The 21,190-nt window shown below is 40.9% G+C and overlaps 1 protein-coding gene across 6 annotated transcripts in view; it reads left to right on the plus strand.

The window, feature by feature from the left end:
* The first annotated feature begins 9,229 nt into the window (after nucleotides 1–9,229).
* The window catches only part of MAPK10 (mitogen-activated protein kinase 10), a 114,332-nt gene continuing 102,371 nt past the window's right edge, over nucleotides 9,230–21,190 (plus strand). For 5 of the 6 annotated variants that reach the window (XM_032187316.1, XM_032187318.1, XM_032187319.1 and 2 more), the window contains exons 1-2: nucleotides 9,230–9,616; nucleotides 14,331–14,450. The gene's annotated coding sequence lies outside the window, so the exon portion shown is untranslated. Of the gene's footprint in view, nucleotides 9,617–14,330; nucleotides 14,464–21,190 lie in introns of all 6 variants that reach the window. The other variant, XM_032187317.1, reaches the window with a different exon arrangement.

Consider the following 21,190-nt stretch of genomic DNA (forward strand, 5'->3'; position numbering starts at 1 on the left):
CAAGTTTAAATTCTTCAAATGGTTTTTTATTTAGGGAAACTGGCTTGGAAAAAAAAAAAAAGGAAAGGAATGCTGGTGCTCTAAGTTTTTTTGTAAACTTGACTTACTGAATTGTGCTGTGCAGTCATCAATGTGGTTCAGATTACATAACTTTGCTGCTGTCAGTTTGCCCTTGTTTTCTTCAGGATACTTTTTGACTAATTTTTCATGAATTCTGTTTGATAAGACTTTCAAGTACTTTGCTTTATTGCAAGATGTAAGTAAAAATAAAAGTGTTCATTTCCTGTAAACCTTATAGAGAAAAAACTGAAAGCGGTTTTCTTCACTTTAACATACCTGAACAGTTATCACATTAATATTGACAATTGTCATAATACTGTTTAAGTTACTATTCTAAATACAGTGAAAGCACCTTTACAAACAGTGAGGGTCAGCTGTGTTTAGTGAGATACTTGAGTTCTGTGGCACTATCTTCATGTAGCATACTGCATGCAAATTAAAGAGCTCTAAAAAACCATTCTACTGGGCAGCTTGTGTGCTGTGGGTATTTCTGTTCTACTTTCCTAGGTAACCATTTCTATATTAAATATATTTTGAGCTATGTACAATGCCAGAAGTTGCTGTGTTACCTTGGAGAGAGGTCTTACCGTGTTACACACAAAGGTAATCGCATGTGAAACGAAGAGAAGACTTGCACAGAACACTGTTTCTGAAGTGCAAAGGACCTTAATTTTATCCTTAAGTTCCTCAGAGGCAATGATAACAGGGTGTGACGGAACAGTATAGAACCATCTCCTTTTTTTGACCCAGAGGTGGATTAATGCTTTAGTTTATTGCTTGAGATTGACATGTTATTTTGGGCACATGGTACTTTGTTTTGGGAAGCAAAATACTGGGCATGGAAGGAATCCATGCCAAGACGTTACTTAGAAATTGTGATGTAAAGAATCACAGAATCATCTGGGTTGGAAGAGACCTCCAAGATCACCGAGTCCAACCTCTGACCCAACACTAACAAGTCCTCCACTAAGCCATATCACTGAGCTCTACATCTAAATGTCTTCTAAAGACCTCCAGGGATGGTGACTCCACCACTTCCCTGGGCAGCCCGTTCCAGTGCCTCACAACCCTTTTGGGAAATAAGTTCTTCCTAATATCCACCCTAAACTTCCCCTGGCACAACTTCAGCCCATTCCCCCTCGTCCTGTCACCAGGCACGTGGGAGAACAGACCAATCCCCACCTTGACACAGCCTCCTTTAAGGTACTTTTGTTGTGCCCCAGGTGCAGGACCCGGCACTTGGCCTTGTTGAACTTCATACAGTTGGCCTCAGCCTATCCAGATCCTCCTGCAGAGCCTTCCTGCCCTTGAGCAGCTCGACACATGCACCTGGTGTCATCTGCAAAGAAGAAACACACTGTGTTTCATGAGCATCTTCCAAGTCATAGCCACATATTTTATCTTCCCTCATCTGTCTGACAGAAAGGAGAAGTAAATTGAAGTATGTCCCACATTGCAGCTTGGATGGGAGAGGAAGACAGACAGCTGGGTAGTTTGTATCAGACTTCGTGGGGGGCTCAATTCATTCTCTAGGCACTAGCTGTGGATTTGTCATAATTTGCTAGATTAAGAGAGTATTCAGAACAGATATTTTCTTCCAGTATAGGTACTTATCGTGATCACACAATTTGTGTGTTTTTATTATTATTTTTTTTTTTTTAGTGAGATAAATAGTTTGGGATCCATCCTTATATTTTTCTAGCTTAGGCAGGATTTTCATTTCATGAGTGTCCCTTATTTTTTTTTTTCTGTCTTGATGTTTCTATGGCATCCTTTGCAATATGGCAGAGTGAAATGAAAAGAGAAGTATGCTGAGGCACTGAAGAGGGGGGAGGATTAGAAGCGTGAACAGTGTATCAATTAGTGGAATGAGAATGCCTGGAGAACACGGTCTCTTTTGCATCTCAGCTATTATTTCAATTTTGAGATGAAATTATGCTGGCTTGGAATTAGACTAATTTCATATCAACGTTTTGCACCTTTAGGGAATTTATGGACCTGTCTAGCTCGGCAGGTTTGTACATCATCTCCGCTTAGCTGTTGTTTCATTCCAGAATCAATATTAAAATCTGGTGCTTCAAAATGTTGCTCTGCCAAATGTGCATAATGCTGTATGAGAGAGGCAGCTGAGTACATCGTGGAATTAACAATGTTGAGGCCCTCATTCTCTATCTGTTGCTTGTCTCTGCAATCTCCAATTGAGAGTGGCATTAAATTGCCGTTGTGTCCATTTCACTCTGTAGTGCTAATGAGCAGAGACCTTGGATAGTGTTTGGAGCTGAGAAAGGAGGAGTAAATAGGGTCTTCCAGGTTCTTCTTCTGCTCCTCTGTTTCTGTGCTGGCCAGTGTGATGTGAAATAAGAGCCTGAGCTGCTTCTGCTGGGACGAGGCATCCAGAGCTCCCTTTGGTCAGAATGCCTGGGACAGAAATCACGTGCAGAAAGTGGGTATGGTGAAGAGGATTCTTACATACTTTGAGAAGGAGCATCTCTTATAAGGTGCGCTGGGTGGTTGACACAGCTGTCTGGCTGTGGATGAATTTCCAAATTCTCAAATGAGACTTTGTATGCTATAATTCATTTTAACTTGCAGGCGATTCTAGAATCCTCACTGCTGGTTTCTGTCTTGATAGTCTGTACCTCTCCCTAGCTTACGTGAAGTCTTCTTGACCTATTGTATTGGTCGGGCCCGAGATGAAATAAAACATTAGCAAATGCTTGTTTGTTACCATCATTGTACTCCCAAATCTGAACAAGAACACCTTTGAAACTGTAGCAACTGTATTTGGGAGAAATACCTGGGGGAACCAAATGTATGGAAGATAGTCAACCAATTGCATTGAAATAAACAGATCATGTGCTACTAGCTCTTACATTGTATAATCACAGTTTGAGTTGGAGCACTGGGAGCAGAGGCTTGTTCGTGTGCAAGACTTGGGGAGTTGGGAGTGGAAAACATCACCTGGTGAGTGTGAGAAAAATAAGTTACGAGTATGGGTTGCACAAGCTGTTATCTAAAATGTGACTTGAAGAAGAGAAACAGCTCCCAGGCAGGTAATCTGACAAAAAAGAGTTTCTTAAGAAAAGGCATTGTTTGGAAAGCTCTGGAAGTTTTTCAGGAGCCAGTCAGCTTTCAAGAAAAGAGGAAGTTTAGCTGTCAACACAGCACTGATATCGATGTGATTGACCAAGTCTAGACATTCATTCTTCTCCCATTTCCATAGGTCTTGAGCAACTTTGAATACGGCGGTGTTCAGCTTCTTGGTCCAACTTTTACAGATCCTACATTTGGGAACATACTATTGCCATGGTAACACAACCGAGGCTTTTTGCTGTCAGTCAGGCTTGAGATAGAAAACTATATTCTTTCAAAATGTATACTTGTAGCGCAACTTATTAATATCAATATTTATACAGCAGATAATATCTTCAGACAGCCTGGACACCATCTGTCAGAGTCTGATTTAATTTTTGGGTTGCAGTGCAGTGAACTGTGTAGAAACGTTCACAAGTCAGCTATAAGCATGTCACGGTTTTCAGGTGAAGTTTTGGTATGTTGAAGATGGTGGATGTGTATCCATATTGTGTAAATGAGGCAAGTGCTCATTTGGGGAAGGGGTTGATTTTTTTGTTTGTTTGCTTTCTGAGACAAGTTCAGATTCTGTTTAGTGCTCTCTTGAACTGGAATCGTTTATAATTGAATTCTTGGTGTGTGCCTTATGTATCTCTGCAGGGAAAATCGAGCGTGAAATGATGCACTTCGGAAGAATTATTGAATACAGGAAACGGCAATTGAAAACTAAATTATACCTGAGCAGTTTTTTGTTTTCACCTTCATATGGCAGTTTAAAATGATAATGGCTTTCTGTAGAAGGTATTCGGTTTATGGCACCTTTAGCACCTTCTGCAATGCTTTTCATCATTAGGATAATAAAACATCCAGGATAAGTTTATTTAAAATTATGTTAGCTAATTTTAGTGTGTATTCATCTGCTAGAGTTTTACAGGGCACGTATCTCTTGCCAGTAGACAGAAGAGTGCTTGTCACAAAATGGCAGTGCTCTGGTGTGCTGAAGTACTTCTCTTGGTATCTCTGTAGTTAAATAACTGCTAAATAGTTAAATAACTGTTCTAACTGAAACCAGGACAATAACTTTCACTAAAAATGCAGCAGTTGAGTTTACAGATGAGATGGAGTTTTCGTGCCTGTTAGGAAGCTCCTGTTTCTCTAGCACTTGAAGTTGTGATCAGGGCAGCTGTTCTGGAAAGCAGGTACCTATAGACTCCAGCCTTAAAACATGTTTAAATTGTTTCACTCACATTATCTGTACTCTTTCAACCCATTGCAGTGGTGAATGAAGTACTTACCAGAACAATCTTTTCATCTGTTTCACTGCCCAGTGAAGTACACATGCATCCATCTGAAGATACTTATGGGCTTGGGGTCAGAACTTCTTTTTCCTAATTGTGCTGAGTGTGAATACTTGAGTTGATCTAATTTGTATGTTCCTGTGCATGCATACACGTGCATATTTCTCCTGTGTTAGTGTCTGTCCTCTTGCTGCATATTGTAATATGCAGACGTGATGTAGGTTTGCTTTATGCTATATAGGACACTGATTTAGAAATATACAGGTAGTGAAAAGATATTTTGATTTGACAGTTTCTCTTAAAAGTTCTCTCTCTCTCTCTCTCTCTCTCTCTCTCTCTCTCTCTCTCTCTCTCTCTATATATATATATATATATATATATTCAGCTTTTAAAATAATACACTTCCAGAAAATAACAGTGAACTTGGCCAACAGCCGAGGCCTTCCCTGCCATATTCTTGCCTGTTGTAAGCTACCAGTTTTTGTCTCTTGGTTGCGCTTGATAACTGCAGAAACTCTGCATCAGTCAGGCCATAAGATATTACTGTTTATACTGTGCTTTTCAATAGTAGTTGACCAGAAAGTGAATGTGATGCCAGTCATATCAATTTAACCATCTCAGATGCTTTATATTTATCCATCTATATAGCAAAATGAAAAATTCTGAGATTAAATGTATCCTTCCTTGTGGTATAATGGAGAAGAAGTGGTAGTAGTGGCAAAGGGTGAGCAGAGTGCTAGGAGTGTGTGCTGCTTCTTTAACTCTTTAAGAGCTTCTCTTAGCTGCTAGTGTAATGATCATGCAGAAAAGAAGAGAGTTTTAAAGGCATTTTGATTATGATAAGCATAAAATCCATGATCATTTGTTCCTTTCCCCGAGATAGAGTCCAGGTCAGTCCTCATCAGTAATTATGCTACAGAAGGAGATTGAATGAAATCAATGAAAGAATTTGAAATACATTTTATTAAAAATAAGTGAGAAGTTCTATGCAGTGGAGTTGTACTGCATATCACTGAGCTGTGGGGAAAAAAAAGTTTATATCTTGAGTTCTTAAACATGAGAAACAGCTTTGGAACAAAGGAACTCTTGGATTTGATGTACAGAGAACATGTCCCTTGGAAGGACAACAGTGAGTTTGGGTTCCAGCTCCTGTAGATATTATATTACACTTTTTCAGTGTTCAGCCTGATTGTGTTACATTTACATCAGGATGGATAATAAAATATAACAATAATAATTGAAACAGATCTTGAGAAACCACCAAGTGCTAGATTCAGCACTGAGTAGGATGCAAGAATTTGTTCCAGAGATGGATTTTGTCAGTTTCTGCCTTAAAATATTAAGACTGTTGGTCACTAGGATTTTATTTTAGTTGCTTTTAATTGAATGTGATCCACTTGGCCAGAGAGAATGGTGATTTGACCTGTGTAAGGCAGATGGAGGGGAGCAGGGTGTACAGCAGCTCCCGGGCCACCACTGCTTGCAACCCAGTGCACTAAGCCCTTGCCAAATCCAAATTACTTCAATATACCAGACTGCAAACTGCAGCAATTCAGGAGTTGCTACATTCAGCCATCCATGCAGCAGACACAGTAGGCTCTGGAAGGAATGGCATAAACTGCCCGAGCAATTCCAGTTTTATTTCAGGCTTCATGTGGATTAGCAGTGAATCACCAAGAGCTTCCACTGCAGGCAGAGTAGTAGCTGCTGGTCCCCTGGTAGCACCATTTTGGAAGATTAATATAAAATTCTGTTATTAGCAAGCTTTCCTCCATCTGTTAAAAGTGGTGCTTAGGTCTTTGAGCATCTCGTTTACATACATATTTTTTATTTTATTATTATTATTATTTTTATAGCATCATCATCTATAGCATCATCAAACAAGGAACTGGAAACGCAGGTGGAGCAGAATCTCCATTCTACGTTGTCATTTTGTGTTGATGGCTCTCCTTTTATTTGTCTAAATACAGAAGTGAGTGTAAGCAATTCCTTACATAATTGTTCTCCAAACCTCTGAGCTCCTAGTCTGATGACAGTAGGTCAGAGGTACAGTCTTGTGTTCATCTTCTGGGCTACAGGTTCCATGTACTTATTTTGGAATTTATGTTTAAAGTAAAACAAGGAAGTTTTGTTTTAAAAAAGACCAGATCTCCTGAACACTTTAGAAGCAGAAAGGGGGTATAAGAGCTTAGCTGAAATGACTTTAATTGGCTCATGGTGACCTTTGTAGCTATCTTCCAGTTGTAAACGTTTGCTTCAGTCAAGGTTATATTATATTTATCTCATACCCTTTTCTGCTCTTGCCTGTTACGGGAAGCATTTGTCTGCTCATTGTAATCAGGGCAGCTGTTCTGGAAAGCAGGTGCCTATAGACCCCAGCCTTAAAACATGTTTAAATTGTTTCACTCACATTTTCTGCACTCTTTCAACCCATTTCAGTGTTTAGCTGTGGGCCAATTCCAGACTGAAATGCTTTTTATGGGAACTTTGTATATTTTAGCCAAACCAGTAAGTCATCTCAGCAGGACACAGCAAACAGCTAGCTGGAATCACTACAGAGGAGCATGGAGCGAAATGCTGGGATAGCTGTGCAGCACGAGAAAGCAGCATCTCCTTATCACAAAAAACAGTATCTGCAAAAATGCTATTTTCCATTAAATCTGCTGTTCCAAGGACAAATACCCTAATTACGTTCTGAAACCTCTGTCACCTCTGCAAAAGCTTAGGCTTTTTGTTTCTTTCTTCACCCTCCACCCAGCCCATGTCTCTTAATTGTGCCAGAAGCTCCCACCCCCTTCCCTTAATGCACTGCTACGTGGGTAGTGAATGCTTTTTCCAGAGGTGTTTGCCATTCTACTGATGCATACAATTATTGCCTTCCACTGAACCTCTTCCTGAATATGTTCTGAACATTTTAGATAATACAGTTAAAATATCTGGATGAAGGAAAAAATCCCTGTTGTTTCAGATTAGTAATAAACTCATACATATATGTAAACACACACACAAATATTTGTATATAATTGCAGCAGCAAAGCGTTTCTCTAAATAAGTGTTGAAATGTTTTCACAAGAAATGTGTGTGTGCACATACACACGTATGCAAGAAGCTAATGCATAGGCTTTATTCACAGAGCTAACTTCGTTATAGTATTTTGCATAACAATAGTGTCTGTCTGGAGTCTTAAGAAGACTAAGCACAAAAGAAGAGCCAGGGGAGGTTCAGGTTGGAAATTGGAAATTAAGAGAAATTGCTTCTCAGAGTGCCTAGGCATTTGGACGGGTTGCCCAGGGATGTGGTGGAGTCACCGTCCCTGGGGGTGTTCAAGGAAAGGTTGGACCTGGCTCTTAGGGACAGAGTGGTGGTAGGAGGATGGTTGGGCCAGAATATTGGAGGTCTTTTCCAACCTTGATGATTCTGTGGTTCTGATGATTCTAAGCACTTTTTCAGGGCATTGTGCGGTGATACTCCATAGACTCCGGAAGGGAGAAAACCCTCCTTGGGTTGTTATTGCTCTGCAGTAGAGGCAGTGGTAGTTCTTGTGCAACTGTGATGCTTAGATGGCAGCTGAAAAGAAGGTCTTTATGGCCTTGAGAGAACAGATGTGATACGGTGTGGGGAGAAGAAGGATGGGGGTATTGAGACAAAGGGACAGAAAATTCTGGTGTACATGTTTACTGATATATGTGTATGCAGGAATAATGCACAGATCAAGGCGAAAACATCCACTTGTAAAAAAGTGAAAGTGAAACACTTTTAGGAGTTCATTGGTTACCTCCTCTGTTAGAGTATTGCCTGCGGAAGGCTCTTGGGCTGTCCTTTAGAGAGGCACCTGTTGCCTAGGCTGAACAGGGTAGCATCTGAGTTAGGTTCTGGGTTGTGTGGGGTTGTGCATGGCTCTGGTACTTGGTACCACTGGTGTTCAGATAGCTGGCAGAGGCTGCACTGAGTTTCTTGGAGCTGTGTTTGGTGATACCTTGAATGAAATGGTTTGCACTTCACAGAAGATAGCTGTTCCAACAAGGTAGAAATTCTCAGTGGTAGTTCTGTGACTGGCACTCTCAGTTTCATGGCAGTCTGGTCCAGCACAGTAGTCTCACCAGTGTACTTTGCATTGTTCAATGTCAGAAGAGAGGAGGTGTCCTGCAGTTTGGCGTGCACAGAAGAAAGGTGGTCAGCATCACTTTTGGACACGAGGAGGTCTGGAGTCATTGCTGACTCTGCTGGTTCTGTGAGCTCAGGCTGAGGTGTGGGGTCTTGAAGGAGCATCAAGTGGTAGGCTGGGGGTGTGAGGCACCACGGCAGGAGGCATGACATGCTGTGGATGGGGAGATCGGTAGCTGTCCTTTGGGTCCTGAGGGACTCTGTCCTGAGCGTTGTGTTGCTTCCTCCCACAGGTGGTAGCTGTGTTGGGAGCCACAAAGATCTGGCTTGTGATTTCTTTCTTTCCTTGAGCACCAAACTGAAACGAATTCCAAATATTTGCATTTTTTTGCAGGGTGATGGACATTTCTCCCGGCATGTATAGCAGCTAACGCAAACAAAAGAGTCTATCTGCCCTGAGAAAATGATTCTCGTTATTACTGCCTCCCCGCACTGCCTCGCTCCCTCCCTGATGCTGCAGCTGTCGGAGCTGCTGCCGGTGGTGAGTGCTCGAGCTGTCCAGCTCCTGCTTCTCCAGGCGGTGCCACGGCCGTGGCTGCAGATGAGACTTCTCTCTCTTCTCCCTCGCGCGGTCCCCCCCCCGCGAGACCTTGGTGTTTGACGTCATGTGTGCTCCTTCCAGTTGCCATGGCAGCCCCATTCCCCAGGCCCCCTGCCTGTCTCCTCTGCTAGGTTGCACAATGGTACAGCCAGCATCACGCCGCACAATGGTTTCCAGGCAGTGAAAGAGCGTGATTCAGCAAGCCACTCTTCCCCCCCCTCTTTATTTCATTATTATTGGACATTTTGCCTCCCCTTTTTCCATCCTCTTTACCCTCTCCCCTAGGCTTTGCTTGATTTCTTTAGAGGAAAGCATTGTATTGCCTCAAATCCAGCTGCCCATCTTTTTATTATTTTTACTTTTATAAAAAGCCCATTTGTTTCCTCAGCGCTGTTTGGGATGTGACTGAAAAATACCACCTCGAGTCACGGTCTGGGGGAGAGGTTGCTGGACGAGGAGACCAGTTGGCGAGCGCGGAATGGTAGGTGGTTGCTGCTTATATTCTGTGATTAACCTGCTTTCGCAAGATGGGGTGATGAATGTTGATTGCTGCTTTAAAAAATGGGGGAGAGGGACGCTGGCTAATGAAGTCAACTGCTAACCGAAGCAAGAAGGCTGCCGCCGGAGGGTCTGTGGCTGGAGAGCTGTCCTCCTCCTGTGCTCGGGTGTGTATGAGCTGCTCTGTTCGGGTGCTGGAGGTGACCGGTGACGGTGGGAGCAGTGCAGAGGCACATCATGGACAGGAGTGAGAGTGCTTTACCAGCTGGCGCATGTAAACAGTCGTGTTCTCCTCAGCCTCATCGCCTCTAACATGGCTTGGGGGCTTTGGGGGGAAGGAGGTGTCTTGGCTTGCAATTCAGTGGAAACGAGTGCATTATGTGGGTTATATAGTCCAGACGCAGCCATCTGAAATGGGAATTTGTAAATTTAGGAGAGAGGGTAATGCTAAAACAACTGGAAGATGGAAGGAGAGAAGTCGTGGCCTTTGGAAAGCGCCTGAACGGTGGGGCAAGGAAAGGAAGGTGTTCGTGGGGAGACGTGTTTGAAAAACTGTGTTGAATAGAGGGGTAGGGGGTGTTTTTAAAGAAGTGGTCATCTCGGGTAATCATCAGTCTTCTGCATCACTCCCCCTCCATATGAGTGGACTGCAAAGCCTACTGCATCTGATGGAGCCATCAGGAGCTTTTTGTAGAGGTGTTTACAGCACACTCCAGGGCAGTTGTTTTGCAAGAGAGAATTCAACAATTGGAAGACACTGCAGTGAAATCAATGTTGCTTTGCAGGGAAATCCTCCGGCAAAATATGTTGCCCTTTTTTTTTTTTTTTTTTTTTTTTTTTTTTTTTTTTCCTGCAGAGGGGCCTAATAAGAAATAAGGCAAATTTTACCTGGCTAATGAAGTGTTACAGCATTGTTGAATAAGCAGGCTGTGCTTTCAGTGAGCCACAGTGGTCATGTTCCCCGGCATTTGTGTCCTGAGTGATTGTAAGCTTGTTTACATGGGGGGTCATTTTGCTGCATAGCTTCATGATGGCCTCAATGCAGCCTCTGTGAGTTTTGCCAGAGACCTGTTTAAAGGCAAACCAACACTGTATGAAAATACAGATTTTCAAAAAAAATGATGGCATAGTGTAGAAATGTTTTAAGAGGGAAATGTATATCATAAAATGTATATCATAAATGATCAGAAGCCTGAAATCAGTTTGCTGGAGGACACAGAGCTTGCCATGCAAGGCCAGCTTTGGAAAAAGATATAGGTTAAGGTAGAACGGGATGGTGTTCTTACTGCACAGGGATGTTTGTCTTTGCCCACATGTAAGCTGTGTTTGGTTTCCCTTTCCTGGGGAAAGTGGAGTGCACCCAACCTCTGATCTTTTAACCCTATTGCAGAACACTGCTCTGGAGCCACTGGCCAGGGATGCTCTGGAGTAGTATTTTCTTGCTGGGTACTCTTGTTGTGTGCTTACTTTGTTGCTGCTAGGAAAGGTTGCATATAAAGGCTGCAGGAAATACCTTCCTGCAGGCTAAATGAATGGCTTTCTTCTATGGGATGCAGATGTCAATGACAAAGGTGATTTGACCTCAGCCATTAAACTGTGTTCCTTCTCCCTGACTCCCAGCAAACTGCACGCTCACACGTTCCTCTATCCTGCTGTTTCAGAGCATGCATAATCTGTCAGAGTCCTGTTCCAATTATCATTTTGTGGAGCAGTATTAGGAGTACAGGCCTGTTTCTAAAAGGGGTGATGGCAAAAATTGCTTAGCGTGCAAAATTAGTTGCCTTCATCTGCCTGTCTTCTGCCTGCTTGGTAGTAGAAAATGTCCCCTCATTGTTAGAAATGTGTGCACACTGAAAGGGCCTTTTATGAGCAGATCTTGAAGATGAGCGTGGTTTTTGTTTTATTTATTTATTTATTTATTCCCTGCAAGCGATTGGCACGTTTGTAGCCTTTTAGAGATTTAACAGCAATGGATGAGTAATTGTAAGACAAAATACCTTCCGACTCTGTTACAGCATTAAATCTGGCTTTTGAAAGCAAAGGGATAGCTATCAAAATTTCCCTGCCATTGCATTTGGGAATGTTATAAAGCTCACCCATAGCTGGCAAGCTGTTGCAAAACTCACACAGTAAGGGGAAGCTAAAGCAGGCCATAAAGAACAGGATGTTAGCACTGCTCTTTGAGATACCATATTTTTATTAAGATTTGGAAAGTAGAAAGGTCACATTTAGAGAGAGATCCCCAGCTTTAGTGTTTGGTATCTCTGTTGTGCAGTATGAGCTGTTCTGCAGTATAAACCACTAAATTCTTGGGCTAATTCCTGAATAACAGAAAATATTGCCAGCTTATTGATAAGCTTTTTAAAACCAAGTACAGACTTTGTTTGGTTTTTGTTTCTTCTGTATGGCAAATAGTCTTACGACCTTAGGTCTCCCCCTCTTCTGCTTACATTTTGAGTTTCCAATACCACTGCTAGGAGTGAGGACCTCTAAGCCTGATGATTGCAGTGTTACCATAGTTGCTGCTCTCTGCTCTTCAGGAGGAGAGGAGGGAGACTTCTCTGGGCCACATTACTGAATATGAATGCAGCTCAGCTTCCAGTACTCCTGTTCTGCTCCCCTTTTCTGTGATTCTGTGAAACTTGCTGTTTTGAATCAGCCACCTGCAAGGAAAATTAACCCTCATAGAGGGGAGCAGCTAAAAGAAAAAATGCTGCATTTGCTGCGAGCTTTCTTTCTTTCTTTCTTTCTTGCAGCACCATCTGTGGAGACAAACGTAAGAAAAACAGTCTTTCAGAGAAACAAAAAAGCTTTTGTACCCAAGTAACCATGTTGGACTAAAACTGAAAGCAACATACTACTTGGTTAGTGGGAAATGCCAGGCTTCAGGGCTGGGTTTTCTTTCTCTTAAGCTGTGATAATTCGTACAGATCAAAAACAATAAAGGGGAAGGGATGGGATTTCATGGTACACAATCCACTCCTTTCAGAAACTGAACAGATTGCGTTGAGATGAGTTGTTCTGCTGCCTTTTAGCTGGACGTCCCTAGTTTTGCTGCCAACCTTCAGCCGCAGTTTTGGCTAGTTCTTGAAATAGACGTATAGGAAACTCAAGTCCTGATACTTCTTGATCTTTTTTCTTTATTCATTAATTATTTTATTTTATTTTATTCTTTAATTTTGCACGTGAACTTAGTGGTGTCAGTGGAGTGTTGTAATCTTTGTGTCTAGGGAAGGGAGGTGAGCACTGAATTGTCTTCGGATATCCCAGAGCATACATGGAGCATAGGACGGTGTCAGAGCCCTTATAATAGGGTCAGAAAAAGAAAAGGAACTGTTGTATTTCTACATTTATTTTTGTTGTTGTTTGTTTGCTTGTTTTCCTGTTTAAGAAAAAGAGCTTCATGACTCTCCAAGTATGGAGCCTGGCTTGCACCACGCTGATGGCAAGGAACATTTGGGGGGTATTTCCATCTCAGCACTGCTGCCAGCTTTTTGTTCTGTAGTAAACATTAACAGTGGAAGGCTTGGAAAAAACAAAATCATGGTTCCCATCAAGTCAAGAGCTATTTCAGCAGGGTTGCACAGTAACAGGTCAGATAATACAAGAAATTGGGAAGTGCTAATTACAGTGGGAATTCAGGGAGCCTCAGACTACGCAACTGTTGGCCCCGTACAGTGGAGTGTCTTGGGCCTTCTCTGATTAAGCTGTTTTATCCTGAGGGTTGTTTTTTTTTTTTCTTACAACAGAGTTACAGTTCAGATCTCTCTTAAAATGTTGTCCTAACCTGAGTGATGCTCAGTGATGAACATGGCTGCATTTTGCTGAACTTCAGTCACCTGTTATGTATACTTGGAGTTTCTGTTTGGTAGTTAGACACCAGAGTGGAACGTGCTTTGTTGTTCCCCCTCTTTACCCTTGGTCACTCTTTACCCTCTGTAATTTATTGCATTTGTTGATTACCCTTTCTGTTTAAGCTTGTCTCTAAGTACAAGCACTTTGCTACTTGAACTTTTTTTAAAGAGGATTCTAAGTTTGTAGACAACAGTAATTTATAAGCCTTTCCTTATGCCTGTATGTATTTGTGTCGCAGTTTTTAAAGCCATTCATAACATTGATGTTGCCAACTCACACGATCATAAGTCAAACTTAATTTAAATCCCCAGGTATTCATTGTAGGTGCCTGCACATAAGTCTCAATGTGTTGTAGTGGGTGTTTCTAATCATTTATATTCCAAGGAAAAACATAAAGGTCTGATCTGAAAAGACAGGTTAGAAACAACAACCATTATTAAAGAACAGTTTCATGATTTGTAGTGCAATCTGTTGTAACCTGGATCAGTCCTGAATTTGATTTCTTGAACAGTTGGGGTTGCCATCCTTGAATTATTTTTTTTCTTATTTTCATTTTTAATTTTGGGGGAAAATGACCATGACACCGCTATCCCATTTAAAGAGCACTTCATCCTGCATTATTTTTGATCTTTAACCTTTCTTCTTTTCAGGAGAAAATTAATGGCCTGTACAGATACTGCCTGTAACTGGGTGTCTTATGGAAATAGAGGAATAATCTTTTTTTTTTCTTTTATTGTATTACATGCAAATATTGATGTTCCAGGCTAGCTTAGTTTTCTGACGTTCCTCTATCTGACTTAAAGAGTAAAACCCAAATACTTTTCTCTTTGTTTTGTGTTTAGGGCTAGTATTAGAAACGTGTACCAGCAGCCGGCCAGACTCAAACAGCAGCTATGGCAACCCGTGCATGAAGTTGCTGCCTTTGACCCATTTCCTATAGATGAGGCATATCAAACGCCGTGGTGAGTCAACAATGTACGATTTTAACAAATCACATTCCTTAGTAGAATAATCTTGCTCGATGCCACTGGCTTGCTGATTATTTTGGGGAGGGTGGGGGTGGAATTTCACTGGCAACTTTCAGTAATATTTAGTGAACTTGAGCATCGTGTTGTCTTCTTATATATGCTGTTTTCAAGCGTAGCATTGCTGCATTGTACATATATCAGGTGGAGTGTATTGGGAGTGTGGTCTTGATGAACATGTGAAGACAATAATGATTATAAAAACCCCACAACGCTACATATGATGTATTGGGGGCTTGATGTATATAGGGATTTACACCATATTTTATTTTGTAATTACTGTTTTGCATCTCTTTTATTTGTGGTGAGGGAGAAGAAAGTGATTTTGTTTCTCGGTCTGTGAAATGGCTGAGGAAGAGCGTGAGGAATCCTGACAGGTTTTCCTGCTGTAAATTCCTTCATCCCTGGACAAGAAAATAAATTCTGAGAGTAGTAATGAGTAGCAAATAGCATTTTTTCAAGTACTCTATGGCTTTAATCATGTGCAAGTCTACTTGTGTACTTACATGGAAAATTTCTTATATTGCAAGCCATTCTGATCCTAATAATTTCTGTAAGGTGATTGTGGCATACATTTGGGATAGGAGGAAGTGGTTTTAGGTGTCCAGTGTAATCACAAAATAGACATTGTGAAATCTTGTGAGTCTTTAGGGTAACTAAATTTCCATTCAAAATAAGCTTATATTAGTTCTTTCCCTAATACTAGCTAGATGTTTGCCAGCTCCAGTCACCATAGCCAGCATAATCTGAAAGGCAACAGGTTTAAAAAAAAAAAAAAAAAAAAGGGGGGGGGGGCGGCAACAGATGCAAGTTGATCTCTAGACTTGAAGCAGGTCGTCTTTGGCCTTTACCACTGGTCAGTGTCAAATCTTATTTCTGGAGCTGTTACAAAATAGGATGTGAATTCAAGTCACCAAAATATTTCTGCTCTCTCAGTAGGAGTTATAGGTTTTGTTTCTATTTGTAGACCAGGCAGGGATGGAAACATGCAGTCTGTCCTGACTGGTGGGCAGTAGTGGTATATGACTACTATAACAATGAAATGAGTGCTCTGATAACGTGTCTTTGTCATCCTTGGTAGAACTGCTGGGAGAAATGAATAGGTTGGGTAAATCTATTTGATTCTGCTCTGGAGTAAAACGAGTGAGAAAGTATCAAAAAGAAGTGCCTGCTAGATGACTGAAAGGTTGAAACCTCAAGTGCTTCCCCGGGGGGGGGGGGAACCAGATATTTGACTTGAGGAGTAATTTGTGGCAGGAGGAGGTCTGAATGTTCACATCCCTGACTTGTGGCCATCCTGTGACAGTAAGGCATTTATGTAGAACTTGAAAACCTCCCCATATTATGCTCATGATATTGACAAATTCTTAAGGATTTTAAGGTATGTGGCATTGAACTGAAGCTAGCAAGACAGCAGCATTCATCTTGCTTTAATATGTGGACTCTTAAATCTGTGAAACTTATATGAATGGGCTTGGCTGAGTTTTGAATTCATAATGAAGTGCAAAACCATAGAACCTTTTGTGTGTTTGCTTTTAATTTGAACTTGTGTGTTTAGCATCACATAGGTAATAGGCTATTTGTAGATAATCAGAGTTTATATCAACTGGTAACAGCAAAATATTTACCATTTGTGGTAATTAATACCACTGAAATATTAATAGAACAAAAGATTTTCGTCAGCATGTCTGTTGTGAATGGTGATTAAAAAGAGGTTGCATGTAGTTTTTATACTATCATGTATGCATGTTAATCTGATAAACTCACAGGCATGGCACATCATATTCTCTCACCACTAATATTTTTAAAATTGCTGTATGTGTTGAAAAACCTTTTTGAAGAAGCTGGGTGAGCATAATCTGTCTCTGGAGTACTTTATCTCTTGAGTTCAGTGATCATCTAAGCCACTTCCTCCAGCTTCATTCTTCCCAGTTTAGTTTTTAGGATAGGTAAATCAGCACAGGCAGCAGGTTTTCAGAAACAGTATCTGATACCAGTCAAACTCAAGTTCCTTTCTCTCAGGGATGTTGTAGGTAGAGAATTACTTGATGAAGTTTCCTTCAGTGACAGCTTTTTGAAAGTCAAAAATGGTGCACATAAATAAAAATTATGAACTCAAGGTCTTGCTCTGAAGTTGCATCTCTACAGGAAAATTATCTGTAGTTGTCTTTAGTTTAGTATGAATTTGGAGTCTTTGTATGTGTATCAGTTAGAGATGCAGTCCTGTGAATGCGTGTGGATCAGAGCCAGTCTTAAATCTGCAGCTTTGAGATAGAAATGCTTATGCTTTCTGTGCAGGTTCTCTTCAGTTAATGTTGATCTTGTACACATGCAAATGACTCAGAACATATAATTATGTATCTTGCATCAAGACATCCCTGTTTATGAAAGCACAGGTTTTATAGTAGTGGAACTTGTATGTGAAATCAGATGGCTAAAACTCTGCTTTTACCTGTCAAAGGAAGAAAAGGATTCTGATTGTATACTGTTTAGTAAGTATACTGTTTTTGCCTGTATGGGAGGACAAAAAAAATATCAAAATGTTCAGGAGAAATAGCATTTACAATACAAAAATATTTACCAGTATTCATAAAATAAAATGAGAAAAAAAGTGAGGATATTTTGATTAATGTGAAAATAAGGTAAGTGCTGTGGACAATGGGAGCTGACATCCTTTTGGTAGAAAACATGAGAGTCTAGGATTCATACGTCTATGCAGATGAAGAGAGTACCTGGGATACAGTAATTTTAGTTTTCTAAGCACTTAAATATTTATGGAGCTTTTAATCTTTAGAGGGCCCTGTCTTAATATCTTGCAACTGGAATGTGCAATATTTGTTTCTCTCACCTGTGTAAACATTGAGCACACACAGTGAAATTCTGAACTCCATCTAGCCCATATTGAATGTGAAATAACTCCAGTGAGTTTGGTGGAGTTAAACCAGACTTATATCAGAGGAGCTACAAGGCCAGTTTTCTGACAAACAGGTGTTTTACTTCTCCGTCTTTCTTAGTAGGAAAAGGTTGTATATATTAAAAATGTTGCATGACATACATATATTAAAAACAAAAACAAACACAAAAAAACCACCTACAACAAACTTGTCTGTTATTGATGATGGCTATGTAAGGAGCAATTTTATTCCCTGGTGAGAGATGACATGCTAAATACATTTCCAAAAGCTTTTTGTTGTGTGATCAACTGCATATATACATGTAACAAAGATCTTTCAGGAGTGTCATTGGCAGCAGTTTGGGTGTTTACCTTCCCCTTTCCCTACTCTTCAAGGATGTTGGGTGTGTTTGTTTTTCCTGCAAAGTGCAAAAAAAGAGTTCTTGGTGAAACAACTAGATCACATTTAACTTCAATAAACTGCATTGAAAAAGGTTACAAAATGGAAGCAAACTGTCTTTGCAAATATGTAGATTCTGTTGCTGCTGTTGGATTTATCTTTCTGTGTGTTTTCTTTTTTGGCTCTTCAGCATATCATTGAACAAGATGTTTTCACTCCCTTTTGAAGTGAGCCTTCTTTTTGAGGCTGTTATTTCTCATGTACATCCCTTCTCCCTCCATCCTTGGTTTGTTGTTGGATATTACTGATCCCCAACGCCTGTAAAATTAGTATATTAATTAAATAATAATTAAACACAGTTTAGTCAATGCTTTTGCACATTTGGATTTTTAATGCCCTAGGCTGAGAGAAACTGTGAGCTTTCTTTTAATAAAAAGTAGGCTCTTCATCCTCATTCCTTAACAACAGCAACAGAAAGGAAACCTTGAGTATCTGAAAGCTTGAGGCCTCAAAACATTGCATTGCTTCTACCAAGGTTATTTCCTCGTGGTATCTCAGAATTTTGGGGAGAAATGACAAATTTCTTAGACTTCTGTGACTGACGTTAAAAATGAATTTTGGAGGTAGTTGGGAAGTGCGTGCATGCTCTCTTTCTGAAAACTTGTGAAGACACAAACCTGCCTCACTTCTGGGTCAATGTCTGCATTCCTCACAGCACAACCCTGGCTACTAGGAATGGTGATGTTATTTGCATAATTGAAAATTTCAAAATTAATTTCGTGTAAAAAATTTGAAATGCAGATGTCTTACTTCAGGGGCTCCCCAGTTGTTTAATTTTGCTCTGATGGACCAAATGCTTTTATTCTGCCATATGTCAGTCTGCGCTTGCTGAACAGGAGTGAACTTCCTGACCTTAATACTTCCCTGTGCCAGCTGTGACCTGTGAACATCTCAGATGAAATATGTACATCTCTGCTGTGTTTTTTTAAGTTGCTGGTGGAAAATATAACTCTGTGCCACCTGGCAGGCAAGTTCAGTATTTGCATGCTCTCCTCCCAACCTTACAGAAAACATCCAGCACTATTGCTGTGGAATATGGAAGCAGAGGGTCAGATGGATATCCTCTGAAGCTTTGAATAGTTCTTCAGTGTCATCCACACGAATCATATGGAAAGAATTTGAGTAGAATGCAGAACAGTGAATGAAAAGGCCAAATCAATAGCAAAAAGCCCAGAGAATGGTGCCAGCAGGAGGGTGGGAAGGAGACCAAGCCAGCAGTAAGGCAGCTATGCTTATGGGCATGCCATATGAACTCATATTACATAAAGCATTAGGAAGCGTTTTGTAACCACATGGGGAAATACTTTGCCTGCTTCCTCTTATAGACTTGTCAGCGTGGCACATTGACTCAACTGTTTCTTTGTGTTCTGTTGTAAGGAAACCAACAGTGATTTCCTAATTATGAAGAGGGAATGAAACCAGTGGAAGCCAGGAACGGGGTTAATCAATGCAATGCTGCTAGTATGATGGTAACTCCGTGAACCTTCTCTCTCAGACACTTTATGTTGGGACTAGGCAGACACATGTGATCGAGGAGTGTCTTGAAAGCTGTTATCTGGAGGTTATATGAACTCGTGGTCAGACCCCAGGCTCACCCACAGGCCCTGCCATAGCCTTGCTGTGTGGGATGCCAGCCTCCGTGTGGGAGCAGCTTGGCACAGAGAAGATGATGGCTGCAGGCTTGGTGCTGCTGCTTGTGCATTCTGAGTGTGCTCTGACTTCCTGGTGCAGCTAATTAGAACAGCTCACCTGTGATGGGTACGAGAAGGAACTGTTAAATAGACCTTCTGGGGCCACTGGGTATGGAGTAGCTTTCGTTCTATTTGTTAAGATTCAGAGTTGTTCAGTCTGTAGTGGGGATAAACCGTCTAGTAAAGGTCACTGTCCTCAGTGGCCCTTGGCTAAAAGGTTGGTGAAGAAAAGGGAGAACAGACGGGGTTTCTCTTGCTGAGCTCTCTGGTATTCCGGAAGTACGGTGGGTTTGGTTTGTATGTTTTTTGTTTTTGTTTTTTTGAGAAATGGAAGTTTCTTCTTTGTCACAAATGGTGTTTTCTTCTTCAGCATTTCTGCCTACTTTTTGCTTTATGACCTCCTCTCTAGATATTTAATATGAAGAAAAAAATCTAGCAGAATTGCAAATAATGATTTTTAACTTTTTATCTGTAGGTACTAGTTCTATCCCAGGAGTAAAAACATCCTACCTGCGCAAACCCACTGTAAGACTGCAGGGGCTTGAAAGACCTGTGTGTCTCTAACAGCAGCCTGCTAGGAAATGTTGCTGCTTACCAGACCAGAAGGCATTGTTGAAGGCTCTCTTGATACTGCAGACTGTGAAATAAGTTACCCTGTGCTCAGTTTTGTGTTTACATGGCTGTAATCCTGGGTTAGTTCATATAAATCAATGCAGTGTATGATAGGGGGGAGTCTTCCTAATCCAATTCCTTACTGCATTTGTTTCTGGAAAAATGCAATTCCAGTTAGCTGCGGCTGGTAGGGCTACACTCCTTGGAGTAGCGCCTGGGGTGGGAGTGCTGTAAGAAAAGAAATACAGAAGAAGATTTAATGCTGCTCTTCCTGAAACAAACAAAGAAAAATTTATTTCTGAGCTGTTCCTGAAATAGATCTGCATGGCTTAATTGTGCATCATAATGCTACTTAAACATCTGCATTAATTTATGTTGGATTTCAGTCATCAGTGTGTAGATAGATATTTTTATGGCATCATGCGAGCTTAATTTGCTGTTGTACATAAAACTAATTTTATTATCCGTCAATCTGAATCAAGCCAATATTGTGGAGGTCTTTCATGAGAGAAGAATATGGCAAATATACCTTTATGTCTGTACAAATTAAAATAATACATACTTGAATAAAAACCATGATTTCTAGGTGTTGTACACTCCTTAATCCAACAATCCTACAGTGCAATCCTCTGCTTTTCTTTTGAGGCTTTGAAAAAACAGGTGATGGTTTACATCCCTTGTCATTTGCCCTCTGTTGGCTCAATTTAATGTGGCTGTTGGCATGGTGCTGTATGTGTTGGAGAAAATTTCACCTGAATCTTTGTATGGATGTGGGCAGCTGGCTTGAGAGTTTGTTGGTCTGGCTGGTCTGGACCATATATCATCCATGCCCATTACCCAGTGGAGAAGACTTGGTAGGGTCGTAGAAACAGTACGGGCAGACAGCCTGGAGGTGTGCCTCGTGCTGGTGGTGAACAGGCTTCAAGTGCACTTGAGTTGCTAGTCCTTGAGCAAGCAATGAGGTTTTTTTTTCCCCACTTCAAGAGTACTTTTTGAGTAGTTAATGATTAATTTGTGTGAA

The sequence above is a fragment of the Aythya fuligula genome, chromosome 4 (assembly GCF_009819795.1).
Source record: "Aythya fuligula isolate bAytFul2 chromosome 4, bAytFul2.pri, whole genome shotgun sequence".
Classification (NCBI taxonomy): domain Eukaryota; kingdom Metazoa; phylum Chordata; class Aves; order Anseriformes; family Anatidae; genus Aythya; species Aythya fuligula.